This window comes from Arachis ipaensis, chromosome B08 (genome assembly GCF_000816755.2).
Source record: "Arachis ipaensis cultivar K30076 chromosome B08, Araip1.1, whole genome shotgun sequence".
Lineage (NCBI taxonomy): Eukaryota > Viridiplantae > Streptophyta > Magnoliopsida > Fabales > Fabaceae > Arachis > Arachis ipaensis.
In genome coordinates this window covers 58334221-58354962 of record NC_029792.2, presented here as the reverse complement: position 1 = coordinate 58354962, position 20742 = coordinate 58334221, and the positions used below count along the sequence as shown (strand labels likewise).

At 33.8% G+C, this 20742-nt stretch overlaps 1 pseudogene; it reads left to right on the top strand.

Annotated features, from left to right (window-relative positions):
* The window catches only part of LOC107611056, a 32298-nt pseudogene continuing 13825 nt past the window's right edge, over positions 2270 to 20742 (top strand).

Here is a 20742-nt window from a genome sequence, read left to right as displayed (position 1 = left end):
TCAAATTAATGCTCTAGATCCTAATTTGATTAAAATTAACATTAATCCAAATTAATCCTAATATCCCCAAATAGAAACCCTAAGTCTAATTACACTCAAACACACACACACACCAGAAAAAGAAAAAAAAAGAAAGAAGAAAGAAGGGGAAACGGAATCAGGGGAAGGGGAGAAGAGAGGGCGTGTCGAGGGAGTGAGGGAGAAGAGAAGAGGGAGGGTTTATTCACGCCGTCACCGTCCAGCTCGTCCAGCTCGCGCCACCACCGTGCCACTCGTTGACATCACGAGGAAGACCAGAACCAAGGGAGAGAGCCGCGCGAGGAGAAGGAGGCACCGCCGTCCCTTGGAGCCCACGTAGTCGCCATTGCCATCAAGGTCTTCATCATCGCCATCCACGGAGGTTCGCGAACAGAGAGAAGACGCGCGAGAGGGAGCCATTGAGGAGCTGCTATCGCTGTTGTTGGAGCTGGTGTGCCTCGCCGCCACCGTCGCTAGTTGCTGTTGCCGTTCCTCGCCACTGCTGAGCTGTCGTCGACGTAGATCTGGTGAGAAGAGAAGAGGGAAACGTAAGCAGAATGCGATGCAGGGGAAGGCAGCTACCTGCATCGCCGCCGTCGAGCCATCGCCGCCGTTGCTGCCATCAGAAACCGCCACTGAAGCTTCTGTCTTCTTGGTAAGCTCTAACCTTGCTTTAGATCTTCCTTATCTATTAAGTTCGTTATTACCATGAGAGTTGTTGCTGAGGTTGTTTGTGCTAGGAGTTTACTTATCATGAGTTGCCACCGCCGGAGCCACCACCGGAGCTACTGCTATTTAATTCAGCTGTTCTTCCTTGTTACAGTAGGTATCTCTGTTCCGAAATCCTGGTTGCTAGCATATAAGCTTTTTGTTAGGTTTAGTTATAAACTCTGATGTTCTGGTAACATAGGGTCGAGCTCTGAATGCTGCATGTCACTTTAATGTTGCTGTGGTTGCTGCAAAAATGGTTTGGAGCTGAGGTTGCAGCTTCTGCTAACCGCAGGACGACAAATAAGATGCATTTGGTTTATGGGTTCACTTACCGAGGTAGGAATTTTTTCTAAAAACTCAATTTTATAATTTGGAATTGTTATAAATGGATATTAATGTGAGAAATATACTTCTTAGTGATTGTTTAAGTCTTATATATTGTCTGGCTATTTTGGATGAATATGATTTTTTGTTTGATTGGATTATGGTTTGGTTTTGTTAAACGGAAGGTAGCTGAATTGTTTCTTTAAATTTTTGGAAATGAGTTTGATTCATTGAAAATGATTTGATTTTGAATCGGTTTTCTTGAGATATGAAAATGATATGATTTGTTAGAATCAGCTTGATTTTGAATTGATTTGGTTTTGAACTCATTGGAAAGTGTTGCGTAATGGTTTGGTTGGGACCCGAAAAGGGTGGCAAAGTCCAAGTTTTAGGAGAGTTACTGTTGAAATTTCCATAGAATCTGAGACTTTGTTTGAAGTGTATTTAGAAAAGTTTGGATTTAAGAAATTGTATTATTCAAATTACTTAAGAAAATAGTTATGTTTCAAATTTAATTTATTTAAGAAAAATATGTGTCACGAGTTCTATTTATTTAGAAAAGAATTACTTTACGATTTTAAATTACTTAAGAAAAGTATTATGTTCTAATATCGATTTTAAATATTAAAAGGGCTTATGTTTTGAGTTGAAATTCAGGATTTTGTTTAGAGGAACTTTAATGAATTTACAAGAAATTGGACTTTGATTGAATGATGTCGTTTTGTGACGTTTTGAGAACAAGTTGAAATAATTGGTTTTAATAATGAAATTGAAATTGTTTTGGCTTTGAAAATTGGTTCGGAACTTCTAATTTATATGATTGGATTTTGATTTGAATAAGGAACTTTATTTGATTGATTTAGTCAAGAAAACAATGTTTTTTTTAGAATCTTTAGTGAATTTAAGAAGTTGAGATTTTGGTAGATTCTCCCTTAAAGTCTTGAGACCTTGTCATGGATTTTTAATTAACGACTCTTGACTTTAAAGTGGTTAAACGAATGGATTTAAGAGTGAAGGATTTTTTAGTCTTTTCTATGAATTTTATAATTGATACAATTTTGAAGTTGTTTGAAGTTTTCAGAGAATGTTACCAAAAGTGGTATGGTTTTAAACAAAATTGATTTAAGGAAAGGTGACTCTTGGCGAGATGTGAACTGAATACGTTTTGATTTTTAAAAGAAAGTGGGCCCAGAATGATTTTGAAATTGGGACAAAGATGAGTTTGGTTTTGATTGAGAAGCGATATGTGAGTCGCAAGAGTGTGCCAGGTACTATATCCTTGGGCAATGTGCTGGGTACTATATCCCTGGACAATGTGCCGGGCACTATATCCCTGGACAGTTTGCGAGCACTATATCCTTGGCTAATGTGAGGACTGAGGCATAGTATCCCGCTTACATCCTTTCAGAATCACAAGAGTGTGTCGGACACTATATCCCTAGACCGTGTGCCGGGCATGATATCCCTGGGGTTTCCCATTTATATTCATGACCGAAAGGCAACATTCCCATGGGGATGTGTCGGGTTGGAAGTTGAACCGAAAATGTGATATCACAACCAATAGGACAGGCATTCATCATATGCATCTATGTGACATTGTTTGGGTGTGCATAATGTAATTGGTTTGCCTATGTGAATAATTATGTTTAACTGCAAATTGCTATACTTGATGTTACTACTTTGATTGTGTTTGAACCTCTTTACTTGTGTTTGTGACTGAAATTGGTTGGAATTTGATGAATTGAATGTTGATTGAGTTGTTTGGGCCTGGGATCGTGATTGATTATGTGATGGGCTAGAGACCATGATTGGTTTGTGTTTGTGGTTTAGTAAAGTATGAAAAATCAAACTGGTTCAGCATAGACTAAATAAACCTATGCTTGGAACAGGTTGGTCATTCATACTATCTAGAAAAACTTTTAATATTTTATATAATAGGAAAAAGTTTTGGAATTTAAAGAATTAATAGATTTCTCTTTTAAAAAGGATTTTGGATTTCTGAATGTAAACCTTTGGTTTTTGAAAAGATACATAAGGCGACCAACGATCATTGTACCTTGAAAACAGTTTTAATTTACGTATCTTATTATAGCAATTCTCTAACCCTATAGTGAGAACCAACGAGAACGATGTTCTCACTTCCCTACAGGTTTTTCCTTTTTAGGACATGGACGAAGAAGTCATGAAAAGTTTATTTCATTTTCTGTTTACCCGATATTTTGTATTGTTTTAGATATTATGTTTTCCTCGCCTTTATCTTTACAAATTTTGTAAGAGGGATAGGAATTGTGATATGTAATGCTTGTAAATTAATATTATGTATATATATATATAATTTGTAAGTATTGTGTCTGGTCTACATGTACGTATTTATACTTTCAACTAAAAAGTCCCTTTTAGAAAGATTATACGGTTTTAAATTTAAACAGGCTCCTATCTTAGTATTAAAAATGTTTAAAGTCGTCGTAATATCCAAGTTATCAGGGTGGCACAGCCGGAAGCGAGACATTCTGATAGCAAGGGTGTTACAATAAATATAAAAAAAGGAGATTTGTACCATGATCGTTCCAGTATAGTAGCTGATGCAGCTCTTGCTGTCGCATATTCTCCTGTAAATATAAAGGGAAAAAGTATCATCCAACTCATCAAAAACCTAAAGAAGAATGATGTTTACACTATTTTGAGTGCATGCATCTTTTATATACTTTTTTTAATCTTCTCTCGATTTTACTAATATCAATTTCAGTACCAAAAATTAAAGATGAATAAAAAAAGAGTACATGTAACATTATCTAAAACTATGAATAAAGCATGTGCAGTGGTGGTGGTAGTACTAACCCTACATGTGGCTAAAGCCCTAAACTAAAAAAAAGAAAGAAAGAAAGAACGAAATGGAAAAGAGAGAGACATTTTTTTCTGCAGCACTAAAAGCTTCTCGATGTGGGATCTCAAGGTTCGCTGCTTTAATGCGCTGAATCTCCTTTCTGACATTTGCATAGATCAAATCAAATCAAACAAACATGAAACCCAGTTTTACTTCAAAGTTGATGGATCTGTTAAGGTAATTTCTGGATCTATATATATCGATCTCCACATAGTAAAAGACGAAACAAACACACTGAATCTTTTTCTTTTTTGACTTACTTCATGAAACGGTTGTATGCAGATGGAAGACAGTGCTTCTTTTCAGGTATTGTATGCATGTGTAATATTTGTTAATATTCGAAAACAAATCACACAAACTTTGATTGTTATTGCTAATCAAGTAATGCGTACGTTTGACAACAAAATGTGCTGCTTTAGGGGAGACTGATTCGTTTGATGTAGTTGGTGACGATGATGAAGATGATCCTTGCCCCTTCTTTGACCGTAGAAACCCTGCTTTTACCAAGGAAGAAGAATAAAATCGAATTATTAACTAATAAGTACTGTTAATCATAAATTCTCAACACAAAGTGAAAAAGTATATGTGCATAAAAATGGTTATCTGCCTATTAAAAATCTATGTTATTTAATTCATTATATTTTATCATGTATTTTATTAATTACTAATTTTTTGTACATTTTTTTCTAGTAATCAAATGCTCTAAAGATCTAACCAGAGTAAAAAGACTCGGAAACAAGATCATATAAGTCACAAAAAGCACAACATAAAATACTATCGAGACTAAAAAAAATCAAGAAAACATAACACAAATGTAACACTCTATCACGTTAAGCCTTACCTCTAGCCATAAAGCAAAGGATGACAAAGCATCACGACAGTTCTAAAGCTCCATACAATAATATACAATCATGAAATATTAAAACTAGAAGCCTAATGAATAAAAGATCAAAGACACATAAACAGAGATACAAGGCGCAAAACATTCACACACGATAACTAAACCGCATAGGCACGAAAGGAACAAAACATAATACATAAAACCTTGTAAACAGCTCCAGGATACACAAGGTAGTTAATATAAGATGAACAAGTTATATATATATATATATACTAGCGCCTCAACAAGCACTTACATGCCTGTTCAGCCGCTCTTCTATTATTCTGAAGAAATTAATTTTATTTTTAAAATATATTATTCATTCTTTAAATTTATTAGATGATCTTTTTTTAATTTTAATATTGACATGATCTTATTTATATTATATTTTAGTATTGGTGTTAATATATCCTTTACCCTTTAAATTTGTCAAATAAGTATTTTTTTTCATCATTTTAAAATTAACATAGCATTATTTATATGATATTTTGGTGAGACTAAAATTATTATAAAAAAAACCTTTATTAAAATGCTAAATTATAAAAGCACACATATATATATTATAGAAAAAGGTATAGTTCAAGAAATAATGGCAAAAATATTATCCTAGTTTAAAATTTAAAAATAGTATATCTATAAACCCAAATGCATGTTAGTTATTTACAAAAGATTATTTTTGCCTAAATATCATGGGTATTTATGTTTGTCTTCTTCTTTTTTAAGTGGTAGGCAAAAATATGATTCTGAATCTGAAGAGGCATTCATTTTCCTACAAATAGTGGAAGGACAGAAGAAATGAATATGTTTATAAATTTCGTTTTTAAATATCAAACTATAAGAGTATTTTAATAAAAAATTTAAGAGAATATAAAGATTGTGTACTTGGAAAAAATCCTTCGTAATTCATCATACATCTCCTTGTCAATAACTTCTTGCATCCTAAAAAAAGAGAAAAAAAGAATGTGATACTAAACATGTGTATTCCCATTATATATTGGTATAGATAGCTCATTAAATTTTTTTTAAATTATTTTTAAGGATGAATGATGTCTGAAAAAGTTGGATACCAAATTTTTAATGTTAACTTTATAAATTGATATATGATTGACGTGTTGTTTGATTAAGAAAGACCTTGTAGTATATGTATAATTTCGTGATATATATTTTGGATACTAAACCATGTATAGTAATATTAATTTGTTTAATTTTGTGTATGTTATTTTGATTTCTGTTACCTGTGGCAGTTTTATTCTCATGTGCTTCCATTTCTGTATTTTTTGAAAAGTAAAATATAATTATTAAGAACTAAATTAATTCATAACAAAAAAATTTAAATTTAGTTATCATGTTACCTATAGCAAATTGATGATAGGTGGTATCTCTGGCCATTTGTCTAATTGTAGTCAATCTGGCCACCCCCTATATTTGTAGTTAACCAGGTACTTCCACCAGTGTTTGGAATTGGAGTTGTATCAGTTGGGATGGCAATTTGTTTTTCTTGTCGAATCATTTCCTGATAACTTGCACGTCTTCTAACTCAGTATTGTTGTCTTTGTTCTTCGTTCTTCTTCGCCTAGCATAATCTGTCCAAGTGGGTCGACGTTGACATGGCTGTTGATTTCGTGAAGTTTCCATTTCTATTTGTCAGAAAGATAATAATGATATGCAAAGAAGAAAAACTCTTGTGAGACCAAGATTGAAAAAGAAGGAGTAATTTAATTATGTTAAGTATGATTGAAGGTGGAACAGTTTTTATTCAAAGTGAGTTAGTTTTTAAAATAAGTATGTAGTAGGTTTTTTTTTTCATTTTTAAAATACGTAGTGGGATGATGGTGAATCAGTTTGGTACTCTATCGTGGGATAAATTCTTTCCTTGATTAAAAAAATAGTAAGAAAAAATTGGATACCAAATTTTCATATTCTCATTATACATTGGTACAAAATGGGGTAAAATAATAAGAAAAAATTGGATATCAAATTTTCATATTCTCATTATACATTGGTACATTGGTATAATCTATTATATATTGGTATAGTCCATTATATATTGTATATTGTATTAGTATAAATTTAATTAATGAGTACACTTTTACGTACGTGTAATTTTTTTAAAAAATAAATATTGAACATCAAATATATGTAAACCATATGTTGTAGATTCAATTATTCCAATGACAATTCTCCCTACGATTTTGAACAAACTTAATTTTGTTATTAAATAATTTTTTAAATTTAGAATATTTTTAACTTCTTATATAATAAGTATCTTTTAAATTATCTTTCATGTATCTTGAAAGTTAAAAATTAAAGTTAAATGATATTAGGTTTTTTATTAAGTACAAAAATAAATATTTTAATGAAAGGGTCGTCATATTAAATCCCATGTTCTTATATTGAGAACATGTACCATTTATTATATTATATATAATCAATTTACCATATAACAAAAGGTGAAAATCTATATCTTTCTTTTGTTAAGTTTTTATCTCTCTCTCTAAATTAGTTTGTATATTATCAACTTATTTCTATTATTTATGTAATATTTTTTCTAGTAGTTATTCATTAATAAATTTTTAAACCTATTATCTTCAGACCATAAAATTTTCAAAGTAAAAGAAAAATACAATAAAACAAATTAGAGAACCTAAAAAAATAAAATAGTTTTTAAAATAGATAGAATATATATAAGATAAATAATAAATTAAAACTTACATGGCCTATGACATAGAAAAATAAAGAGAAGAAAATAATCATAAAAGTTGAAATAACAAAAAATATATAACACAGTCTTAACACGTTTAAATGTTATATGTCAATCTAATAATTAATAAAAATAATATTATCTAATATAAAATAGATTAAAAATAAAAAAGAGATTAACAAAATCAATTAACAAATTTCTTATCTTACTATATTTATGGTATTATATGTCAATCTAATAATCAATAAAAAATAATATTTTTTTATATAAAACATATTAAAAATAAAGAAAAAAATAACAAAATATACGTGGAGGTTTTTCACTCTACTATTAGTAGGTATAATTTTTTTTTACATCTTTTATATGCCAATCATATGACAGACAAATAATATTAAATTAATTAATAATTTTTTTGTAATAATTTAAAAAATTAATAAATGTCAATTCTAGTACTCTTTATAATTAAATGTCAAATTCAATACTCTACATAATTAATAGTTTAGATAGTTCAGGAAATTTACATGTTAATATTTTTAACAAACCTTTGATAGGTGTGAACTTTCTTGCGCCCTTTATACATGCCAATTAAATAAATTAGCCACTCCTTAAGATAAATGATAATGTGATAGACAAAATTAATAATTTCATTTTATTTCAGAAGAAATATTTATATACTCAAATTTCAAATATAATACTCTATATAATTAATAATTTAAAAACTTAAAAAAAATATTATTGCAAAGCAATCTAAAAATAATAAGTTAACAAAATATTTATGAAACTTCTTCTTTCTATCATTGATAGGTAAAGACATGTAAACAAAAAATAAGAACACATATCAGATAAAAAAAATATTTTCTTTCTACATCAAATTGATAAGATAAAAAAAATGATTTTTTTTACATCAAATTGATAAGAAAAAAAAGACAGAACTATTTTTTACGTAAAAAATTGGGAATGAATTAAAAGGATAAAAGAATGACTAAAAATATAAATTAAATAAGTAAACTAAAGAGAAGGAAAAATGTAAGTGGAAGTTATGCGTGAAATCAAATGATGAAATTTGCAACGGTGGATAAAGGCAATGGAAGATGAAGGAGGCGATGCAATTAAGGGTGTTGAAAAAAGAGAAGGCCGATAGTAAGAGAAACACATAAAAGTGTGTATGAAGAACAAAATTAGTAGATTTTTCTGAAAAATTACAAATAAAACTTTAATAGAATAATAGAAACTAAAGTTATGGTCAATTCTTCGTATTGACTTTATATATATATATTTACCAAAGATAGGAGACTCGAACCCGCAACCTCTTAATTGAGTATGGGGAGACTATACCATTTGAGCTATAACTCATTGGCTTAAAATTTGGAAAGATATGTGACTCGAACCTGCAACCTCTTAATTAAGTATGGGGAGTCTATGCTATTTGAGCTATAACTCATTGGCATTGACTTTATATATTGTTATAGATACATATTAATATATAAATAAAAGTATTAATCGACTTTAATAAACATAGACTTTAATAATACGTATTAAACAATATAAAAAAAATTGATAAATTTTAATAAATATAGAATATATTTATAGGTAAATAAATAAATAATTTTTTTACATATAATAATTAAAAATATAAAATATAAAATAATTAACTTTATTACAATTACTATTATTAGTATTATGAATGTATTGTCTATTTTTAAATTTTTTATTTGTTAATTATCTATTTTAATTATTTATTATGAAATTCATAATCTTATTTGTTATTAGGCATTTTATACATAGTAGTGTGCAATAACATATCTTTAAATTTATTCATTACGAAAGATTCTTTGAATAAATATTATATATTATACGATGAAGATAAAATATTAAAAAAATTATTGTTACTATTTTATCTATTAAATTTATTTTGTGAAATGAATTATTTGAAGAGAGATGATTTCTTCAAAATTTGGAGATCAAATTGTAATATTCCCTTTATATATTGTTTGAAACTGGATAATATAAAAAACTTGTTTAGATATTGAACACTCGATCTACAGTTATACAAAAAAAATACAAACTTTAGATGTAAAAATGGAATAAGATAAAGAGTACTTGTCTTTTAAATTTTCTTTTAAAAATTAGAAATGAGTACTCAAAAATAAAATAAACCATAAATATAAAATATCACCCACTTATATTATCATGACGTTTATTATTTGGACCAGTTCCATTATCGTGTGTTTCTATTCTTGTATTTTTTAAAAGGTAGAATATAGATACGGCAATGGAGTTGGCATAAAAATTGTATCAACTCCCTTTCTTAATAAATGCATGTCAGAACCAAAAGAGAGCAAGATGCAGAAAAAATATCGACAACAGTGAGGTGAGGAATATTTATAAGTGGAGCAGTTATTTAATTTACTCACGATTGCAGTAGTTAACTAACTCTTTCGTGGGTTAGTGACTTTTTTTTTTAATTAAAAATCTGAAAATGTATTGTTACTATTTTGTCCATAAATTTGATTTATAAAATGAATTATTTGAGGGTAAATAGTGTCTATAAAAATTGGACACCAAACTCTGGTATTGGCTTTATATATTGGTATATATAATTTGTATAACTGCATAAAAAATATAAATTTTTTTATTCATTATCAATTATCACGTCATAAATTTTTTAAAATATTAAAAAAATTAATAGCCGCAGCCCCTGGAATTTAGGCCGACTAGATCAATAAGATACAACAGAGTTTTTGATAAAACAAATACATCATGTCTCTCAATGTTTTCATTATTAAAGCCTCTAAGGCATAGACTTTACAAATGTGAGAGACAACAACAAAATAAAATGAAAGTAAAGTTGAGCCATCCTCCACTTTATCACCATCTGCCAACTCACCGAGGTGGGACGACCTGTATCTGAAAAATAACAACAACATATGGTATGAGAACTAGGGGTTCTCAGTACAGTAACAGTGCTCAATAGATAAGATATAAGGTTATGGGAAGCCAAAGGCAATCCTAGAACTTCAAACCGATATATAAAAAAATCAACTTATAATGAAATTTTAAACCATAAAGGGTTATCTAACTTAAGGATTTTCTATTCTACAGAATACCGCTGTCCCACAGCTTTTGCCAACCTATCCTCCATGTGATCTCATCGCCACCGCCTACCGAACCTCCTTAATCACAGCAGAATGCACAATTAATTGCAAGCAAGTAAAATACAACTAATAGCATATACCGTAAGTAATCCAATTAGCAATTAAACATATTATACAAGTTGGCACAATGCAAGTAAACAAAGCTAATAAACACATAAGAATGCATATGATGAATGCCTGTCCTATTGACCATGATATCACTTATCGGTTCAACTGCCAACCTGACACCTCCCCTCGGGATGTTGTCTTTATGTATTGCGCCATGGGATATAGTGCCCTAGCACACTCTTATGAGATATAATGCCTGAGCACATTCTTGTGACCAGAAAGGATGCAAGCGAAAAACACTGCCTCAGACCTTACATCTCAACGTAAGCGGGATTTACCACCATCCTTACGTTGGGGCCGCAACCTCGATAAGCGGGATTAACCACCATCCTTGCTGGGTGCATAGCGACTTACAAATCATAACATATCAGAATATATATTAAGTTTAGCGATCACCGTCATTCTCATCAAATTCAACAACCTCAATCTTTCATTTCTCTCAATTCATTATCAATGCAACATTCTGCCAATTTGCTCTAGTTATTCCATCCACAGAACTTTCCAAGCCTAAGTCACCGTCTCTAGTCTCATGATAGAAAATATGTCTAATTAAGTCCTCTCATAGTACTCTCCCTTGTCCCAAAGCCTAAATACTAGCTAGAAAATCTTAAACAGGGGTTATGGAGGTTTACAAGTTTACCGAGAAGGCCAAACAGTTTAAAGTAGGATTTTAGTGCAAAAATAGGACATCATGCATCCGCATCATACTGTGCGTATGCACGCACCAGAATGACTTCCCCAGCGTGTGCGTAAGCACACAATGTTCATGCGCACAACTTGTAAAATTTCCAGGGTATGCGTGTGCACACCCCTTCGTGCATACGCACGAGTCTCAACACACGCTCTGATCTGTTCGTGCGCACGATAGTGTGCATGGCCACACAAAGCAGAATTTCTGGTTTTCTGCAAAATTACAGAGTTTAGTTTTTTATATATAACTTTAGAGGTTCATAACTTTCTCTACAAAACTCCAATTTTCCTCATCTTTATACCATTTTAAATCTCTCAACTATCTTCAATTTGAAATAAAGTTCATTGTATTCCAAACTCCTAGGGCCATGTTATGTCCACTAAAGTTGGTGAAAATTTTATTTTTACCAAGTTATGCTAACTCCTTTAATTTTCAAAACTCACAAACCAAAACACACATTTTTACCATACCAAAACACCCAAAATCAATACCACACACCTCTCAATCATTTCTCAAGCATTCCAACCCCTAAATCATTCATTCCTCATCTTAGCAATTCATTCAACAAATTTCAAATTCAACATAATATCACATCAATAATCCTCAATTTCCATCGATTCTCATCAACACCATTATTTATCATTCAATACTCATCAATAATCATCACCAATCTTTATCATCATAAAAATCATAAATTACTATACATTCCATATCATCACCTCAACCTCCATCATACAAACTCATTCAATCTCCATTTCAACATTCACATATCATACACATTTACAATCCTCAATAACAATTCAATCATTTATACAAATTCAACCTATCTTAAGGCAACTAGCCTAAGTCTCACGCAATATTACATATTAACTAAAGAAAACCGAAACCATACATTGGCTGATTTCTCCCAAGCTTGAAACATTAAACTCAGCCACCAAGCTTAATCCAAATACTCCAATCCACCAAATCAACTCCAATCAACAAGAATTCAAGCCAGTTCATTCAAATTACCAAAAATTAAAATTAGGGTTCACATATATGACAAACTGCAAGGATATAGAGTTTTCTTACGTCACCCACTGTAGATTGGTGCAAAACCTAACAATTATTCAATGCAACATATCACCTAAACAACCAAAATTATCAAATTTTCTCAATAACTAAACCCAAAATGCAAGATTGTATATAGCAGAGAACTAGAACATGGGTTTCGAGATTCTTATCACTTTGTTTGGATAGAGTTGAAGAGCTTGACGAGACAAATGCATGACCGTAAATTGCATGCCAAACGGAGCTCCGGATCAAAAGTTATGATACAAAGAAGATGAAGATGAATAGTACCCTAGGATTTCTTCATCCTCTTCTCAACTCAGCATCCCTTACTTGTGTTTGATAAGGGAGTGATGAGCGGATAATTTATACACTTTTTGGCATTGTTTTTAGTATATTTTAGTTACCTTTTTTTTATATTTTTATTAGTTTTTAAATAAAAATAAAATTTCTGGACTTTACTATGAGTTTGTGAGTTTTTCTATGATTTCAGATATTTTCTGGCTGAAATTCAGGGACCTGAGCAAAAATCTGATTCAGAGGCTGAAAAAGCACTGTAGATGCTGTTGGATTCTGACCTCCCTGAACTCGAAGTGAATTTTCTGAAGCTACAGAAGGCCAATTGGCGAGCTCTCAATTGCGTTGGAAAGTAGACATCCTGGGCTTTCCAGCAATATATAATAGTCCATACTTTGCCCGAGATTTGATGGCCCAAACTGGTGTTCCAAGTCAGCATAAAAATTCTAGCGTCAAAACGCCAGAACTGGCACAAAAGCTGGAGTTAAACGCCCAAACTGGCACAAAAGCTGGCGTTTAACTCCAAGAAAAGTCTCTACATGTGAAAGCTTCAATGCTCAGCCCAAACACACACTAAGTGGGCCCGAAAATGGATCTCTGCATTAATTACCTATTTCTGTAAACCCTAGGCTACTAGTTCTCTATAAATAGGACCTTTTGCTATTGTATTTTCATCCTTGATTAGCCTTATGCTATCTTAGACGCTTTTGGGAGGCTGGCCTCATGGCCACGCCTAGATCTTTTGTTCTTATGTATTTTCAATGGTGGAGTTTCTACACCCCATAGATTAAGGTGTGGAGCTCTGCTGTTCCTCATGAATTAATGCAAAGTACTATTGTTTTTCTATTCAACTCAAGCCTATTTCTTCTCCAAGATATTCATTCGCACACAAGAACATGATGAATGTGATGATTATGTGACCCTCATCACCATTCTCACCTATGAACGCGTGCATGACAACCACTTCCGTTCTACATGCAAACAAGCTTGAATGTGTATCTCTTGGGTTTCTAATCTAATCTAAGATTAGAGCCTTCATGGTATAGGCTAGAATTATTGGCGGCCATTCTTGAGATCCAGAAAGTCTAAACCTTGTCTGTGGTATTCCGAGTAGGATCTGGGAAGGGATGACTGTGATGAGCTTCAAACTCGCGAGTGTTGGGCGTAGTGACAGACGCAAAAGGATCAATGGATCCTATTCCAACATGATCGAGAACCGACAGATGATTAGCCGTGCAGTGACAGCGCATTTGGACCATTTTCACTGAGAGGACAAGGGGTAGCCATTGACAACGGTGAAACCCAATATGCAGCTTGCCATGGAAAGGAGTATGAATGATTAGATGAAGGAAATAGAAAAGCAGAGGTTCAGAAGGAACAAAGCATCTTCATACGCTTGTCTGAATTTCTCACCAATGAATTACATAAGTATCTCTATCCTATTATATATTTTATTCATCTTTTAATTATCAATTCTCCATAACCATTTGAATTCGCCTGACTGAGATTTACAAGGTGACCATAGCTTGCTTCAAGCCGACAATCTCCGTGGGATTGACCCTTACTCACGTAAGGTTTATTACTTGGACGACCCAGTGCACTTGCTGGTTAGTTGTGCGGAATTGTGAAAAAGAGTTGAGATTACAATTGTGCGTGCCAAGTTGTTGGCGCCATTGATGATCACAATTTCGTGCACTAAGTTTATGGCGCCGTTGCCAGGGATTGTTCGAGTTTGGACAACTGACGGTTCATCTTGTTGCTTAGATTAGGTAACTTTATTTTATTCTTCAGAATTTTTAAGAACGAATTCTAGAGTTTCAGATGATACTTTCATCATCACAAGAGCTAGTTGATTCCCATCAATTTGGCTGTTGTATGTAATGTCTGCTGAAGCTTTAGACTAACATTGCATGATTCCTGGAATTCTTATTAAAATTTTTTGAATGTCTCTATTTTCTTTTCCAAATAATTTTCAAAAAAATACAAAAAAATTTATAAAATTATAAAACCAAAAATATTTTGTGTTTCTTGTTTGAGTCTAGTGTCAAATTTTAAGTTTGGTGTCAATTGCATCCTTTTTAATTTTTCTAAAAAATTTTCGAAAAATTCATGCATGTGTCTTCATTGATCTTCAAGTTGTTCTTGATGATTTCCTTGCTCTGATCTTTAATTTCTCTTGTTTTGTGTGTTTTATTGTTTCTCATATGCATTCTCAATTTGTTAGTATCTCTAATATGAAAATTTCTAAGTTTGGTGTCTTGCATGCATTGTTTATTTGATCTTAGTTCTTCATGATTTAGTTTCATTTTGTTATTATTCTCTAGAAATTCAAAAAAAAAATTTTCTTTTCAAGTCAATAATAAAAAGAATTGAAGATTCAGAACATGCACAGAGAAATTACACAGAAAAAGCTGGGCATTCAAAACGCCCAGTGAGGAAGGAAAACTGGCATTTAAACGCCAGCCAGGGTATCTGGCTGGGCGTTAAACGCCCAAAAGGGTAGAATTTTGGGCGTTAAACGCCAGAATGGATACCATTCTGGGCGTTTAACGCCAGGATGGCACAAGAGGGAAGATTTTGTTTTTAATTCAAATCTTTTTCAAATTTGCATGATTTTTCAAAATCAAATCTTTTTCAAACCATATCTTTTCAATCATATCTTTTCAAAATCAAATCCTTTCCATTTTTTTACTATTTTCGAAAATCCTTGCTAACAATTAGTGATTTGATTCAAAGACTTCTTCCTTGTTAAGAAATGTTCAATAATTGAATTTTAGAATCATATCTTTTAAATTTCTTGTTAGCCAAGGCATTAGTTTTAAAAATCAAATCTTTTTAATTGTTTGTCAATCATATCTTTTTAAAACCATATTTCCTCAATCATATCTTCTCAACCAAATCTTTCTCAAAATGATTTTCAATCATATCTGTTTGATTTCTGATTTCAAATTTTTTTAAAAAACCACTTAATTACTTTCTCAATTTTAATTTTCGAAAATCATTTACCAATTTTTCAAGATTTCTTTTAATTATTTCAAAATCTTTTTAAATTTAATTTCGAAAATTCTTCTCCCCTTCTCACATCCTTCTATTTAAGGACTAACATTCCTCCACTATCAGTAATTCAGACTCTCTCTATAAGTTCGAATTCTCATCTCTACCTTCTCCTTCTATTCTTTTTTTCCTCTGACACCTCAAAGAATCTCTATACTGTGACATAGAGGATTCCATACTTTCTTCTCCTCTCTTTCATATGAGCAGGAGCAAAGACAAAGGCATTCTTGTTGAAGCTGATCCTGAACCTAAAAGGACCTTGAAGAGAAAGATAAGAGAAGCTAAAGCACAACTCTCTGGAGAGGACCTAATAGAAATTTTCAAACAAGAAGAAGCCATGGCAGTCAAAAACAACAACAATGCCAACAATGCAAGGAAGGTGCTTGGTGACTTTACTGCACCTACTCCCAACTTCTATGGGAGAAGCATCTCTATCCCTGCCATTGGAGCAAACAAATTTGAGCTTAAGCCTCAATTAGTTTCTCTGATGCAATAGAATTGCAAGTTTAATGGACTTCCATTGGAAGATCCTCATCAGTTTTTAGCTAAATTCTTGCAAATCTGTGACACTGTCAAGACCAATGGGGCTGATCCTGAGGTCTACAGGCTTATGCTGTTTCCCTTTGATGTAAGAGAAAGAGCTAGAACATGGTTGGATTCACAACCTAAGGAAAGCCTGAACTCTTGGGAAAAGCTGGTCAATGGTTTTCCGGCCAAATTCTTTCCACCTCAAAAATTGAGTAAAATTAGAGTGGAAGTCTAGACCTTCAGATAGAAAGAAGGTGAATCCCTCTATGAAGCTTGGGAAAGATACAAACAATTGATCAGAAGGTGTCCTTTTGACATGCTTTCAGAATGGAGCATCATATGTATCTTCTATGATGGTCTGTCTGAACTGTCCAAGATGTCATTGGACAGCTCTACTGGAGGATCTTTTCATCTGAAGAAGACGCCTGCAGAAGCTCAGAAACTCATTGAAATGGTTGCAAATAACCAATTCATGTACACTTCTGAAAGGAATCCTGTGAATAATGGAACAAATCAGAAGAAAGGAGTTCTTGAGATTGATACTCTGAATGCCATATTGGCTCATAACAAAATATTGACTCAGCAAGTCAATATGATTTCTCAGAGTCTGTCTGGCATGAAAGCAGCAACAGGCAGTACCAAAGAAGCTTCATCTGAAGAAGAAGCTTATGATCCTGAAAACCCAGCAATGGAAGAGGTGAATTACATGGGAGAACCTTATGGAAACACCTATAATCCTTCATAGAGAAATCATCCAAATCTCTCATGGAAGGACCAACAGAGGCCTCAACAAGGCTTCAACAACAGTAATGGTGGAAGAAATAGGTTTAGCAATAGCAAGCCTTTTCCATCATCTTCTCAGCAACAGACAGAGAATTCTAAACAGAGCCAATCTGACTTAGCAATCATAATCTCTGATCTAACTAAGACCACACTGAGTTTCATGACTGAAACAAGGTCCTCCATTAGAAATTTGGAGGCACAAGTGGGTCAGCTGAGTAAGAAAGTTACTGAACTCCCTCCTAGTACTCTCCCAAGCAATACAAAAGAGAATCCAAAGAGAGAATGCAAGGCCATAAACACGTCCCCCATGGTCAAATGCATAGAGGAGGGAAAGGCAGTGCTTTCCACTGAGGAAGACCTCAATGGACGTTCACTGGCCTCCAAGGAGTTCCTTAATGAGGAACCATGGAAATCTGAGGCTCACACAGAGACCATAGAGATTCCACTGAACCTACTTCTGCCATTCATGAGCTCTGATGAGTATTCTTCCTTTGAAGAGGATGAAGATGTTTCTGAAGAGCAAGTTGCTAAGTACCTTGGAGCAATCATGAAGCTAAATGCCAAGTTATTTGGTAATGAGACTTGGGAGGATGAACTCCCTTTGCTCACCAACGAACTGGATGACTTGACTAGGCAGAGATTACCTCAAAAGAGACAGGATCCTGAAAAGTTCTCAATACCTTATACCATAGGCACCATGTCCTTTAATAAGGCTGTGTGTGACCTGGGGTCAAGTATAAACCTCATGCCACTCTCTGTGATGGAGAAGCTAGGGATCCTTGAGGTACAAGCTGCAAGAATCTCACTAGAGATGGCAGACAATTCAAGGAAACAGGCTTATAGACTTGTAGAGGATGTCTTGGTAAAGGTTGAAGGCCACTACATCCCTGCTGATTTCATAATCCTAGACACTGGGAAGTGTATTGATGAATCCATCATCCTTGGCAGACCCTTCCTAGCCACACCAAAAGCTGTGATTGATGTTGACAGAGGAGAATTGGACCTTCAAGTGAATGAGGACTCCCTTGTGTTTAAAGCTCAAGGATCTCCCTCTGTAACTATGGAGAGGAAGCATGAAAAGCTTCCCTCTGTAACTATCGGAGGCCATCATCATGCTCTGAGTATTTGTGAGGCTCCATGAGAGCCCATTGTCAAGCTATTAACATTAAAGAAGCGCTTGTTGGGAGGCAACCCAATTTTATTTTATTATATCTATTTATTTTCTATTGTTATTTTATGTTTTCTGTAGGTTGATGATCATGTGAAGTCACAAAAATAATTGAAAAAGTAAAAACAGAATGAAAAATAGTATTAAAAATAGCACAACCTGGAGGAGAAGCTTACTGGCGTTTAAACGCCAGTAAGTGTAGCAGAATGGGCGTTAAACGACCAGTCTGGCACCATTCTGGGTGTTTAACGCTAGAAATGGGCACCAGACTGGCGTTTAACGCCAGGATTGGCAATCAAGGGGGTATTTACACACCACATGGTGCAGGGATGAGAAATCTTTGACACCTCAGGATCTGTGAACCCCACAAGATCCCCACCTACCTCATCTCTCTCTCTCTTCTTCACACCTTCCCATAACACCCTTCCCTAAATACTCTTCACCAATCACCTCAATACCTCTCCCCTAAAAACCCCTCACCTATCAACTCCTACCCTCTTCTCCATAATCTCTTCACCAATCCACATCCATCCATCATAAAACCCCACTTACCTCACCATTCAAATTCAAATCACTTTCCCTCCCAAACCCACCCATACATGGCCGAACCCTACCCCTCTCTCCACTCCTATATAAATCCATCTTCAGTCCTTCATTTTCACACACCATACACACTACTTACCCCACTTGGCCGAACCACTAAACTCTCTCCATCTCCTCTATTTCTTCCTCTTCTACTCTTTTCTTTCTTCTTTTGCTCGAGGACGAGCAAACCTTCTAATTTTGGTATGGTAAAACTGTTGCTTTTTGTTTTTCCATAACCATTTATGGCACCAAAGGCCGGAGAAACCTTTGGAAAGAGGAAAGGGAAGACAAAAGCTTCCACCACCGAGTCATGGGAGATAGAGAGATTTATCTCAAGGGTGCATCAAGACCACTTCTATGAAGTTGTGGCCAAGAAGAAGGTGATCCCCGAGGTCCTTTTCAAGCTCAAAAAGGGTGAATATCCGGAGATCCGACATGAGATTCGAAGAAGAGGATGGGAAATTCTCACTAACCCCATTCAACAAGTCGGGATTTTAATGATTCAAGAGTTCTTTGCCAATGCATGGATCACCAAAAACCATGATCAAAGTGTAAACCTGGACCCAAAGAATTGGCTTACAATGGTCCGGGGGAAATGCTTAGATTTCAGTCCGAAAAATGTATGGTTGGCATTCAACTTGCCCCATGATGCAAGGAGATGCATGCCCCTACACTAGAAGGGTCAACTTTAATCAAAGGTTGGACCAAGTCCTCATAGACATTTGTGAAGAGGGCGCTCAATGGAAGAGAGATTCAAGAGGGAAGCCGGTTCAACTAAGAAGGCATGACCTCAAGCCCGTGGCTAGGGGATGGTTGGAGTTCATCCAATGCTCAATCATTCCCACTAGCAACCGGTCTGAAGTTACTATAGACCGGGTTATCATGATCCATAGCATCATGATTGGAGAGGAAGTAGAAGTTCATGAGGTTATATCCCTAGAACTCTACAAGGTGGCGGGCAAGTCCTCTACTTTGGCAAGGTTAGCCTTCCTTCATCTCATTTGTCACCTCTGCAATTGAGCTGGAATTGACATAGAGGAAGATATCTTCATTGATGAAGACAAGCCCATCACTAAGAAAAGGATGGAGCAAACAAGAGAGCCCACTCATGAACCTCACCAAGAGCATGAGGAAGTTCCTCATCATGAGATTCTTGAGATGCCTAAAGGGATGCATTTTCCTCCACAAAACTATTGGGAGCAGATCAACACCTCCCTAGGAGAATTAAGTTCCAACATGGGACAACTAAGGGTGGAGCACCAAGAGCATTCCATCCTCCTCCATGAAATTAGAGAAGACCAAAGAGTCACGAGGGAGGAGCAATAAAGGCAAGGAAGAGACATTGAGGAGCTCAAACTCTCCATAATATCTTCAAGAGGATGAACAAGTCGCCATCACTAAGGTGGATCCGTTCTTTAATTTCCTTGTTCTTTATTTTTCTGTTTTTCGTTTCCTATGCTTTATGTTCTATCTATGTTTGTGTCTTTACTACATGATCATTAGTGTCTTAGTGTCTATGCCTTAAAGTTATGAATGTCCTATGAATCCATCACCTTTCTTAAATAAAAAATGTTCTCTGAAAAAGAAAAAGAAGTACATAAATTTTGAATTTCAAAATAGTTTAATTATTTTGATGTGGTGGCAATACTTTTTATTTTCTGAATGAATGCTTGAACAGTGCATATTTTTGAATTTGTTGTTCATGAATGTTAAAATTGTTGGCTCTTGAAAGAATGATGAAAAAGGAGAAATGTTATTTGATAATCTGAAAAATCATAAAATTGATTCTTGAAACAAGAAAAAAC